Source organism: Chrysemys picta, chromosome 15, assembly GCF_011386835.1.
Source record: "Chrysemys picta bellii isolate R12L10 chromosome 15, ASM1138683v2, whole genome shotgun sequence".
In the NCBI taxonomy this organism is placed as follows: domain Eukaryota; kingdom Metazoa; phylum Chordata; order Testudines; family Emydidae; genus Chrysemys; species Chrysemys picta.
The window spans coordinates 7391892-7405442 of record NC_088805.1 but is presented as its reverse complement, the minus strand read 5'-3'; the positions used below and the strand labels follow the sequence as shown (position 1 = coordinate 7405442).

The following is a 13551-nucleotide window of genomic DNA, read 5'->3' as shown; positions in this document are numbered from 1 at the left end:
GAGATGTATATGTGTGTAAACATGGGTAACACATCTTCTATGCATGGTATGTAGACACATACGCTTGGTGTGTCTGACACATTTATACACACACACGTGTATCTGTGTATCTATGCACACACATACATATGTGTATATATGCACGGTATATACATACAAACACACATCTACATGTATAAATATGTACTTTGGTATATACACACACATGTGTCTGTAATGTATCTGTGTATATATGCACACACATATGTATGTGTGTACATATACGAATGTTGAGTGCATATGTATGTTTGTATGTATATGCATGCACACAAACATATACATATAAACATACATACATATAAACATCTATGTACACATATACCTGCTCTCTCTCGCTCTCTCTATACGCATACACATATCTCCATATTTTAACAGTGATAAATATATATGGGTGATTATGTATTTATAATCACTGCTTATATATATCATTGCCAAATTATGGCGCTATATGTGTGTGTGTGTATATATATATTATATTAGTCTGACTTGTACATAGACGTTTATATGCATATATATGTGTATACTTACAAACATACATATGCATTCACATACACATGTGTATATGTGTACCTACATATATACCTATATATAAATACAGACAGAAGCATAAATAAATATATTTGTATATATGTGTGTGGTGTAGAAAAGTACATATTTATACCCATATATGCATGTACATATATATGTATATACATACGTGTGTGGGCATATATACACACAAACATCCATCTCTCGCCGATGCTAACGTTCCCTACGATTGTTCAGAACAAATGTACTTACGCTACTTTCTCTGAATGATTCCAGTCTGGTATGTGAGCTGTAGGAAAGCGATCACAGAGGTTTTCTGTGCTGACCATTTTAAACCAAGTCTAATTCCAGGCAAACAGAACAGAGAGCGCTCCCGTCTCGGCAAAACACCACAACTAGGGGAAAGACTGATGGACATTGCAGGCAAATATAACATTTTCATTTTTCAAAAAACAACTTCGCCCACGTGCTGGCTTTGAGGTCTAAGCAAACGTGACTTGCATGTGTGCGCATTTAACTGTCAGTGCAACGTTCTGCCCCTTGACTGGGGGCTCCTGGGATGTGAACAAGTCTACGAGGACCCGTCCCAAGGACACCTTCCAGGTTTTCAGCACAGTAGCTAGAGAGTGCAGGGTTTGCGAAGGCAGTAAACGGGAGACATTTGAAAGGTAACTTGTCAAACTGATTCGAACTTCTTTTTTCAGAGTCTAGAGTTTGCGGCTGAAGTGCCTCTCTGGTGCCGGGTGTAGCGTTTAAAAATAAGAGTTGGATGGAAAACTAAGCTCAAGGTAAGTGACTCTCCCAGAATGCTGCTTTCTTTCCACTGCTAAATAAAGCAGGTTTTTGAAACCGGCAGGAAGACGGGAGGGCTCCTTAATTCCCGTTTAGCACACTCAGATCCAGCATTTACGGAAGGAATGAGCCTGTCTCTCTCTTTATATCAAGAAGAATCGATTAAAACTGAAACAAACAACTCGAAGAGCCGCTCGCGGGGTGGTTAAGCCTCGCAGGGCACTCTTGGTTGATGGGGGCAAGATTGCACCCCGCCCGTTGGTTGTGGATCTCTCTGTCTCTCTATTTTACTAAATGAGATCTCAACTTATTTCGGGATTTAGCTCTTGGGAACCAGGTTCCCTGTCTTCAGAGAGAGGTGGGAATAATGTAACGTTGGGTGAGAACTCTCTCCAGGCAAAAAGAATTCAAGTAACAAATGTGTACCACAAAACCCGCGTTTCCTTACTGAGGATGTCTCATGATGCAACGTGTCTTTTGCTTAAAAAATACACCGGGAGACAGGAAACGGACATTTTCTAATCACAGGGGGAAGATGTAGCACCTCTATGGGGCTGAGTGGAACAGTGGGGGCGGCCTGTCAGCCCTGGAGTGTTATAACGCAGCCCATCCGCCTCCTTGCCTGCCTGTCGGGTTTGCCTGGTACCTTTTGCACAGCTTTGCTGGAAGGACTTCTGAATTCTTTTCCAAATATAGCCCAAGAGCGACCCTCTTCCCTTCCACCCCTCCCTGCGCGTGCCCCTCACAAATAGAAACCGCCAACTCCTAAGTCAGGCAAGGCAAAAAGTACTTAGAAAACTAATAATAACAACAATAAAAACAAACACCAGGCAACCCCGGGGAAAAAATAAAGAGCTAAATATTGCTGCATGTCTGTCAAATTTTATGACCTCTGATTGTTGCCTCTCATACCCCCTGTCCCCAAAACACACACACACACACACTATTCCTTGCATTGCAATCGGGCAAAGACATCCCTAGACTGTCAATAGGTTTGTAGAATAATTTAGACTCAGGTTCCCATATTCTGTGAAATATGATTTCAAAGGTAAGAGGGAAAAAGAGTTTTACCAAATGGTCTTGCGGCAACCAACAAGAAAAATCATTCCAGTCCGCGGAAGGCAAATGAATGTGTAATTAGGACAGCAAAGATTACATTTAAGATTAAATCTAAGATTAAATTTAACCACATTCTCAATCTCACTCTAATGCGCTTTTATTTTGGCGAAATAAAACCCTTTCAGGTGGTTTCTACGGGCAGCTTCCACCGCTGCGAAATAGGTTAACGCAACTTTCCGAAGGCAAGAAATAATTTGCAGTGATAGGGAAAAACCTAGCTTTGAAGGTTTTAAACATGCAAAGAATTGGTTTGAAGCTTCTAGATGTATAAAGCGGGAGCAAACTATGAACCGGAAATAAAGGGAAGGGCATTTTGGACACTGTATTTTTATTAAATTCTATTATTTCTTTATTTGTGGTTTTCATTCATATTCTTTAAACTTCGATGAGATTGTCTTTATATTTTAGATCCCATAGATACTATACGGGGGGGGGGGCTTAATTTATTTCAGTAAATCGGCTGATCGCATTTAAATCATTTCTTATTCTGCCTATTGAACTTAAAATAAACACAGAAAAAGTTGTACGGAAAAGTAAAGCGAAGCAAACAAATTGTTGGATATTTTGTAGTCTGAATAAATGTATATCATTAGATAGATCGATTATGAAAGAAACACCCCATGTTATCTCTAACTACAAATATTTCCACAATCAATATGGGATACAAATGTGGAATTAGCTACAATCAGCTGTATAAATAAATTAGTTTATTTATTTTAATTATATCCACAAGAACATTGGTGGCTCTTATCAAAATACAGATGATTTGTTGGATTTCAAGGGAAAATATGCCTTTGAATAAAATCAGACCCATGAACTTTTTCAAGTTACGTGAAAGGAGAAAGAACCTTCGGGCCGCAGAAAATATCTATTGTCTACACAGAAAAAAATCGATGTGGTCTCCCACATGTTCTTTTCCTTTCATTGTATCGACCTTCCTTAATTTGCACATAGGCAGCCAGCAAAACTCAAGGAGCAGGTTTTATACTTGCAATGCAACTAACAATGCGCAGAGCTCCAAAGTGACAGCTAAAATTGAAGTACTCTCTGCCTTTGGCTTTCCAAATGGCAACGCACCTCCGTCTTTTCACCCTCAAAAAGGGGAGCGAATAGGTTCTTTCTAGGTCACTTTTTAAAATTTATTTTTCATTATAAAATTCTTAGACTGTATTATTTCCTCATCAGCTTTTATAGCAAGATCAAGGCAGGGCTTTTCTTAAGAGCTCTTCAGGTTAAACCTCTGAAAAATTTGCAATTTGTTTGGTGCATTTTTTTTTTAAATAGAGAAATATTTGATTGCCTCCACGAGTTGAGGGGAATGGGGTGGGAATTGATTCTAGATTCTCTTTTATGTTGGGTCTGGTTTCTGGTGATTAAATTTCTCTCTTATGTGTACTGGACCTATGGACAATTGATTAATAACATGCCACTTGGCGCCAACACAGAGGCTCCAATGAGGTCCGAGGCCTTTAATCCGCAAGATGCTCAAGAGAACAGAGAGAAACAGAGCAGGACAAAACCAAAGCAACCTACATCAGCCTGTTGCTCTCCGGAATTTTTTTTCATCTATCCAGTATTTCCTGCTAAACTCGTAAACTTTATTTGATTTACAGCTATTTCATGAACCTGCTTAAACTAACATGTGTTCAGTCTTGTCCAACTGAACCATAAAAAACAGTCTTGGATCCAAACAAGAATCTTTTTTTAATGTGTTATTAATGACAGAAAATAAGCATTGTCTTGGAAACTACTTACCTAGGCCCCTGGCAGTATGAAAGTGGGTTCTACACGCAGTCAGAAGAGTTTTGAGTGTTTCAAGGTAAGGAGATTGTATCTTAGAAGAGGCTTATGTGTAAAAGTTTGGGATGGGTTAGGCTTTCAATATGATCATTATTAATTAGGAATTGTTGATCACATCCATACACACCCACAAATGCATAGCAAAACAGACGCAAAGGCATATATATATACACACACAAGCATACACATGTATAAATACACAAAAATACACCTACACACATATACACACACAAAACCAGGCCCACACACAAACACAAAGAAGATGAAAGTGAGAATGAGGTCCTTATTCAAAAAACACGATAGCTACCTCGTGATCAAACTGTCTTACGGAGTTTTTAATTGATTTTTCCTACACAGCCATTTGCCCAAATTTGAGTGTGTATGTGGAATGAGTGTCTATACCTACTGATGCCCATATAAGCAGCAAAACCCCCGGGAGATAGGGGAGATGTTGCCGCTTAAAATGGCTTTGCTCCTCTGAAAGAATATTTTTAAAGGAATTCTAGTCTCAAACTTCTCTCCTGGCCAGGAAAACTCAATACGTTGTGGCTAAGGAAAGGGTGTTTATTTTTTCCCCAAATGAGATGTTTTGTTTGTTTTATAATTAAAATCTGTGGGTTTTTTTTTAATAATCTGTTAAAACTTGGAGGGGAAATCGGTCCTTCCACAGGCAAAAGGAAACACCTATGTGTTGAGGTCGTGAGGCCAACTGAAAATTTGTGCACGCTTTTAGCAAAAGGAAAGAGATTTTACAAAGATATTTATTATTGAGAGGGGGGGGGGGGGAAATCCGTTATATGTCTGAGTACATATATTCGCTCAAATATTAACTGTAGAAAGATATTTTGCCTAAATACCATTGAAACTTCATCTTTTGGACACACTAATCACATGTAATGTAATAGATGCATTCCACACCCAGTTAGATGTTATGTGTATAGGTATATTATTGAGAGAGAAAGAAAGAAAGAAAGAAAGAAAGAAAGAAAGAAAGAAAGAAAGAAAGGAGCTGGTTTCCCCAGATGACAAAGTTGTTTGAATGACCTTCACGTGTTCTCTCCCTCCTCTAAGTACTTGTCTTTCAGAAATAGCTATACCGCAAATGGTATTAAGAGCCGTTCCTCACTCGTGTTATGGAAAAGGGAGAAAGAAAAATTACAGGTGTCACTAGTGCAACGTTTTTCAGTGAATGATTCTAACCGTTTTAGTGTGGTTCCCTCCCCCCTCCAAGGTCATTACAGCAGAGATCACTCTCCGGGAAAGGCCCAGGGCACTGAAGGCTTTAGCCCTCCTTGCCCCTTTCACTTTCTTTCTGGGGCTGGAGTGATGGGGCCTTATCTTATTTTATTTTCTTCTTCAGACCGAGATAAAGTACTGATTGACCCTGTGTTTGGCAATAGAAGATTAGCGTTGCTATTCTGGCCTCAATATCGTGCTTTTATCCGGCTGTAGCGTTAGTCATTGATTCAGGAGGTGGGGGTGGGGGGCAGGTTGCAATGGGGAGAGATGGATTCTAGGCAGATAAACCCAACAAAGCATGACCTTAAATGACTCAAATTATGAAGGATCTGGTTTAAATGACATACCCTAGGCTTACCCTACACCTTGTGCCTCACACTGAAGTCCCTATGGGCTATGTACCCATAGGAATACTCTGCACAGGCAAAACTCCTTGAGTTATGTACAGGAGGGCAAAACTAACTCTGATTTTCCTGGCTTTAAACCAGACCTTTAATACCATGTGAACTCTGGTTTGTGCGCGCGCGTGTATTTAATTTCCGGGGGGATGGTTTCCTTAAGACCAAGGGGGGGGGGGGGAAATCTACCACTGAGATGTGTCTGATACCGTGCACTGAAGCCAGATGAGCTCTGAATGAACACATCCTTTATATTTCTTCCAATCGGTGTCTCTGACCCTTCATCTGAGAGTTATTGACAAAAGACCGTAACATGGGTGTGCTCTGTCCTATCGACAGGTATTTTAGCGACCCGTAATCAGCAGATGGTGGCTAGGAGACAGCATAATGTCTCCTTCTGGGTTCCGATTGCCTCTACTGTCCATGTATTATAGGGGGTCTTCTAATAGGGTCAGGACAGATGACAACGTTTTTTACATAACTATACAGTCAAAACCTACCATTGGGGCAGTTTAGCCGTGGATTGTTGAGACCAGATTATTCTGGTCTCTGGACCGGTCTATCACATCAGTGTGCATTATTAGGGACTCAATGTGCCAGTTAGTGACACAATAGCCACAACGCTGTATATCCAGGGGACATTTAAAAAAACGCTGCCTAGCCCCCGACGCTAGGAACGTTCTGTACCTGTACAATATACACTTTCTAAACCTCGGTGTATTTGCTAATTTTTCATTTTCCTAACTATGCTAAAGCTTCAGTTCGCACGGGGAATTAATGGGCTGCAGGAAACTGTGTTTATAAATATATATTTTGTAAGTAACAAGAAGGGGGGGGGAAGCGCGGTTAGAACCACAAAACTTCTAAAAAACATGTTGTCCACCTGTAATTTAAAAACGATCGACGCAGACTATCAGACCCCCAGAAGTTTCACTCTAGAGCAGCCGAGTGATACACCACAGAAAAGCGGTGATTTTGTAATGGGAAGACTGACACAGCTTGAACCAGTGTGGGCGTTATTTTGACGGAGGCATAACTCCGACTATCCTCAAATTAATGCATTAAGTCAAAGCCCCAGCAATTTAGGAAAGAGTGAAGTTCTTTAACTACTTAAGAAACTTTTAAAAGACATATTTCCACCAATGTATAAATAGACAGGTGTTGTAGCCAACTTCCAAGAAAGAAAGAAAGACAGAAGTTGCTCTCATGTTTCGGAGACATTGATTGTTTCAGAGAAGTCGAAAGAGAAAATGGAAAAGTAAAAAAAGCACTCCCAGTGCATTCTGGTACACTCCCTTATTTCGTGAATATCATGTGGTTCCTAAAATGTTCAAATGTCACCCTAAAATGTGAAATCCTTTACCAAAAAGGGGATCCCAGGTAGGCATTATTTCTTTTTCTTGATATCTCGACCCACTGCAAGACATCAGCTTTGCCATCTCTCTTTCCTTCCCCGAATAAATATTTAGACAAACAAGTAACTGATGCGACTGACACAATATAAAGTTGTCAGACGAGCTGCATGGGTGTTTCCAGCTAAATGCAATACCACTGGTAATATATGCAGGACATTGTAGGCACTGCAAGCTCCCCAAAGGCGCCCCCGTTCAAAGGTTATGTTTGTAGGCCTGACCCTGTAATCTTTACTCAGGCAACATTCCCATTGAAGTCAATGGGTGTTATTGCTGGAATAGAGAAGATAAGGCTCCAGCCCTGTGAATAAAGTGAGAGAATGTCACAGTATATACAGATGTATATGCACCCCCCCCCCCCCATACACATATATACATACACAGAATGTGATTACCTCTATATCTAAAGATATGCACGCACACACAAAGTATGAGTGAACAACCGAGCAACAGAAGAAACACAATATGTGTGTGTATAGATATAGATGTATGTGCTTAGGTGTGTGCGCGCGTATCCATACGCACACACATCTGTATTTCCTGTTGCTTAGTTTTTAAGCATATTTGACATCGTTTGCAAACCCTAAAGGAAAAATAGTCAAAAATCTCCAACCTGCTTGAGTTGCTGGACTGAAAAGGCAGCAAGTAAACTTGTTCATTGTCGACCCTGGGAGTTGGTCTGATTATTTTAGTGTGGGAGAGAAGGCTTCAAAAGTAATTGCAGCTACTCGGTACCTGCTTCTCCTCCAGCTAATAGGACTCTGTACGTTTCAATATATGGGCCGGGAGTGCGGGGGAATATCAGCCCCAGTGCAGTGTGTGAACGGGCATTGGTTTCATTTGAAATAAAACAGCGTCAAGACCCTTCGAGATGAAGAGCACACTTAACTTAAGGTTAAAACTGAAATTGCAACTATACACAAGTAAATGCCAGCCTGATGGAGCCTAGGGCAAAGTAGGACCGACTGTAAAGCAAAACGTTTCTGGTGAGATTGTTGCTAAATTGTCCGATATTGGCTCTCCATAAAAAGGGACTCAATCCACTCTAGGCAAACGAGCGTGCCTGTGTATTCTGACCTCGATCGGGGAGCACGGAGTCGGTTTTCCTGGTGATTAAAAGCGACAATTGCCCTGCTGGGCCGATCTGTGGGGGTGTCCCCCCCCCTGAGTTGGGGTTGCATTGCTTTTTAACCGGCCTTCACTCTGTTCTGCTCTTGTTTGCTTGGAATGCTGCAGTCCGCATCCGCTGTTTCTTTAGCCCGGTGAGTACCGGGAAGCACTAGCCCCAATATGGTTCTCTGGATGAAAATCTGGGGGGGTTGGAGGGTGGGGAGGCGGGGAACAAACTCAACCACCAGAAAAAGCCAGGTCACTTGCATGAAACAGGGGAAACTGTAGGGCAGAGAATCAGTGAAACAATAGCTGGGAAGCTCACTGGGTCTCTGCTGTATTCACTTACCTTGAAGTCCACAGATCCTGCAACAACTTCTTGCTTTGTGTCTAGGGTTTTCCTGAGGGCCGTATGGTGTCCAATTTATTTTCTCTCCTCTTGATTTCTCTTCCGATCTCTCTCTCTCTCTCTGTTGGAGGACACAATGTTTTAGCAGCTTTTTGGAAAATCTTTGTGCCCCAGAGAGGGTGAGGTGAAATGCAACACAAAACGGCACCAGCTTCACAGATCTGGTTTACATGCTCTGGCTAAGTCATTTGCAGCGACTCATTAGAGTTTGAGAGGAGACGTTTTTCCGGTCAGTTTCTATTGTCAAGAAACCGCCTCGATTTACCATTTTTATTATCATGAATCATGGCAGATAATAGTTCTCCGAAGCACGCTCGAATCTGTGCCCATAACCGGGTTATCCTTTACTACATACAGCCCAGTACCCTGGCTTTCAGAGGCGCCTCAACATTCATTGACAAGTTTTCCTATTAACACTAATTGTACATTTTTTTAAAAAGTAAGCTGCACCGTGCCAGTACCATGGGATTAACGGAGTTGATCTTGGAGAGCCAACGGCTTTAATGGTCATTTTCCTCTTCCATTCCAAGACAGCACTCGGATTTTCCAGTCCTTCCCCTTTAAATGTATTAAGCACGTTTGTTTGGTTATATTTTCCCCCCCAGGCTGGCTGCATTTTGCATTGCACTGAGTGTTTCTTTGCAAAGGGGGAAACCTAGCTGATAGGGCTTTAAAGGAAAAGAAGAATACAAATTAACCTTCCATTACTGCTGCAGTCAACCATGATAGAATGGGCCAGTTGCGTGTATGATGACGTCTCTGAGTCCTATAGGTGCAAGGGCTGGTGAGATAGCAGCTATCGCCTTGAACTCTCTTTATTTTATTGGAGTATGGCTGGTAATAAACAGTAATATTTAATTTGTCTGAGACCACAAATCGGCTTCTAGCTGGAAGGCTCCTTCTCTATACAGCCCTATAGCGCCTGGGCTTGAGGTCCTTTTCCTAGATTATTGTTTTTTCCACCCTGCAGAAGGAAATAAACGCGATTTATCAGCGTCGTTTTCAACTTTTCTTCAAGGTCCTTGAAAAAGCTAGTTTGGATCTGGAGAGGTGAGTGTTTCCATTGCAATATTAGAGCCTAAAGGCAGAAGCATTGCCCGGTGTTTGATCATTCTGTCCCACGTTGTGGATTGCACCTTAGACTAGATCATCTCTCTTTGCATTTCTTTCCATTCATGCTACTTTGCTGTCCACTGGAAAACAACCATCCTACGGATGCAACTTTCTAACTTTATTTTTTTAAATCTCAAATTTCACTAGCAGAATTCCATTTCTGATCTTCACTATTTTGAGATCATGTGCAATTCTGGGATTGTATAAACAAGTTAGTGGTTACAAAATATACAAGAGACCTGACATGGTGCCTCCAAGTTGCTTACCTGGAAACTTTCATTCAGAAAGCACTTGGGGGCTGCAGAAAGGCAGAAATGTCATTCTCTTTACTTAACAGCAACAGAGATTTGAGCTAATGAATTTTACAAGATAAACAGCAGGCATGTTCATGCTACGGTCAAAGAAGCAACTTGATTTATTCTGACATTTACAATATTTATGGGAAAATACTTTTTTTTTTTGCATTGCTCTGCATATAATTTCCCTTTTAAAAATAATAAGAAAATAATATGTTATAATACCGGTCTCTAATTTGTTGGTTGTAACGGTAGGTTCAGCTATGCACATTTTTAAAAGAATTTACTACTACTGATTCTTTTCAAGTTGCAATTAAACTGGAGGACACGTGAAGAGGTTTAAGCAGATGCCAAACTGCGCGCACGCACGCACACACTTACACACACACACACATTTTGCACAAAGTTGTCTTATCCCCACTTCACCTCAAACTTTCATAGGAATCCAGAATTAGTACTCCAGGGGCTTGTTGGTGGAAGTCTGGGTCGATTGTTCAGCTTCTGTGAAACCCTACTTGGAAAGAAAGCTCTAAACCATGCCATTTATTCCAACTCTTATCAAAAATACAACCCACCAATCTGGTTCTCTTCAGGCTGTAGAATGCGACAGGGCGGCTGTTTACCCTGCGTTGACCTATTCAACTTTACCCTCAAAATAATACATTAAAAAGAGAGAGCGAGAGAGAAGGAAGATGCAGATAAAAACACATCCCCGCTTCTCAACTGACGGCTTGATTATTTTAATACAGCAGAGCCTCCGAGCTTTTGTATATATTTGCATCTCGCAGTGGAAGGGCTGGAGAATTCCTGCTCGCTTTGCAAAGGTGGGGTAGGGTGGGGGGTCAAGAGAGGAGGGAGGGAGGATCTATTTTGGAAAAGAGCTTTGATCTTTCTGCAGATACCATACAAAATGCTAGGCACCCGCTTCGTTTTGTGTTAAACCCATTTGGATTTAAGGCGGTTGAGTAACGAGGTGCCTTGGTTCCATCTTTGCCCTGGGTATCCCTTTTATCCAGTCTGGCTTGGGTCAACGAGTCCCTTTTTCATATGTCAAAGGCCCCCAAGAGAACTAGAAAATATTTTTCGGGAGTTGGTTTAAAATATGAACCTATATATTCAGGGGTGTTTGGGGGACGGCGCGCTGGGGGGGATGGGAGAGGGGTCGATGTATGGTTTGTGTTAGGGAAGCCAAGGGTTTCTTTGGGGGATTCACAAGCTTTGAAATTTCTCTCCGGGTGGGGAAGATGGATGGAGGAGGGAGGGAGTGGGGAAGGAGGCAGGGTGACTGGTGAGTTTGATGGTTGTCTTTGTGCCTTGTTCTCGTTTGCCTGCCAGAAGAATAGGCTAGGGGGGGGGAGGGGGCTGGCGAGAGAGAGACTCGGCGCAGGATCAGAGCTGGTTGGACAGAAGAGCTCAACACTTGGCGAGCAAAGCCGTCACCGCCCTCCGCTCGGCAGCTAGTCCCTATGTGCAGCGCGCTCCGCTCTCCAGAGAGAGGGAACTAGCCAGGATCACAAACCTGCTGGGGGAGGCTACTCCTGCTACACAGCGACCGCCCTCTCTCAACTTTGGGTTGTCGTCTTCCCCTCTCTCCCCCCCCCCCTCCTTAGGAGGGGGCCGGGTGGGGGAGAGTCCGGACCCGCCCGATCAGGCCGAGAGGGGAGGCTTTATCTCGGTCTCAGGATCCTTTCTGGTGCGTCTGACAACCTGGAAGTGTTTGGCGAGAAAGAGGGCCAGAGACAGTGTTGCATTGGAGAGCTTTCCCCCCCACCAGGCTGTGCTTTACAAAAATAAAATGCGGGTCTGACCATAAATACATTCAAGGACATGTAAAGCAGAAGCCTGATGCCACTCATTGCCATGGCAAGGGGGGGGAAAGTAAAGGAAATGCGTTGATTGCATTGAATTCAACACGCAAGGTAACGGATCTTCCATTGCCCTGTCTGTCCGTCACTGTCTGTGTGTGTGTGTGGGGGGGGGGGAGACAGCAAGAGGAAAGTGCTGGCAGGGGGGTCATTGTTACACAGACATTGTCTTTCCCAAGGAATGCCAAGGCCTGTGGGAGGAAACCAGCAAAGGGGTTTCCTCCCAGGTAACCTCCTGGGAGATGGGGGGGGGGGGGGGTTTGAAGAGAAACACAAATAAACGATGGAACAAAAGGACAGGGGTTTTTTGTTGCTAACCCACTTTGGTGCTAGCTAGCAGCGTAAGATGCATTTTTCATAGAGCGATCGAGGCCTGGTTCTGTCAAGCCCCATTTCCTCTCTGGCGCTCGTAAGGGGGGGGGGGGGGGCTGATCTCAATTGGGGCTGAGTCTCTGTGGTTATTTTTCCAGCCCCCCTCCCCCTTCTGCTTAATTATGTTTAAAACTGCCGACGTGTGGAGCGAGCCGGCTCGGGAAATTCTCGGCAGCTGCGGCGGCTGCAGCCCCGGCTCCGGGCTCTTTGTTTTAACGAACGTGCCTTATTTCCAACTTCGCCGGTTGCGGGGGAAGAAGCGAGACCGGCGCGCGAGAGAAGCCGATTAAAAATGGCTCGGGCAGGATGTCTAGAGCTCGCTGAGAAGCGGAGTGAAAACAGCCGCCCGGCGACGGGAGCCTGAAACGGACCCTGGCTCTGGCGTGGCTGGAACAACATAGTTGCCATTAGCGCTCATGGCTTTTGCGTGGAGCCGTGAGACATCAAATCCAGCAGCCGTGTATCATCCCCTTCTGCCCGACACACGCAATTCTCACACACCTTCGCTGCACCGAGACCTCCCCCCCTCCCACTTCGCCCTTCAGCCACTTATTACAAACCATCTGCCTTGTGCGTTATGGGAAAGGAGCATTTGAATGCGGGGGGGTGGGGGGAGAAGCGAGATCCTTTTATAAAATGATCTTTGGAGAGGGAAGTGGCATGTGTCCCCCTTCACGTTTTGTTTTAATTCGTCTTTTTCGCCCCCAAGCACCAGTGCAAACCCACCACGTCACGTCTCAATACTTAAAGGAGACTATAAGTGGGGATTCATATTTAAAGAGGGCACTTTAAATTCGGGTAGGGAAGGCAAGAGCTCCTGGAGAAGCCATTATTTTATTGCGCTTAAAACAGGTCACTTTCTCCACCTGACCTGGCTTTTAAAAACGACTCTGGGACATGGTTTTAAATGGGTAAAAATATTTAAAATGGCACCAAAGCTCTGAAGCCTTAAAAAAAGAGAGAGAGAGAGAGAGAATGAAAACAGGCAATTTAATCGCTTTTATCCCTCATTGCTGCCTAAAGGACAATTTAAAAAAATCTTGGAAATTCACTTTTTAC

At 43.1% G+C, this 13551-nt stretch overlaps 1 protein-coding gene and 1 long non-coding RNA gene across 6 annotated transcripts in view; one reads left to right on the top strand and one right to left on the bottom strand.

Moving 5' to 3' along the window:
- LOC122172461 (uncharacterized) overlaps nt 1-10991 on the bottom strand; it is a 33363-nt gene extending 22372 nt beyond the window's left edge. Inside the window, exons 1-2 of the long non-coding RNA XR_010592839.1 lie at nt 10682-10991; nt 8787-8907 (exon numbers count right to left, since the gene is read on the bottom strand). This is a non-coding gene — a long non-coding RNA (uncharacterized LOC122172461). The remainder of the gene's footprint in view (nt 1-8786; nt 8908-10681) is intronic.
- Nucleotides 1-13551, top strand: part of TBX5 (T-box transcription factor 5) — an 81319-nt gene that overhangs the window by 22503 nt on the left and 45265 nt on the right. Inside the window, exon 1 of one of the 5 annotated variants that reach the window (XM_065568291.1) lies at nt 11677-12174. The exons of the other annotated variants lie outside the window; for them this stretch is intronic. The gene's annotated coding sequence lies outside the window, so the exon portion shown is untranslated. Of the gene's footprint in view, nt 1-11676; nt 12175-13551 lie in introns of those variants that run through there. 5 annotated transcript variants of the gene reach the window in all.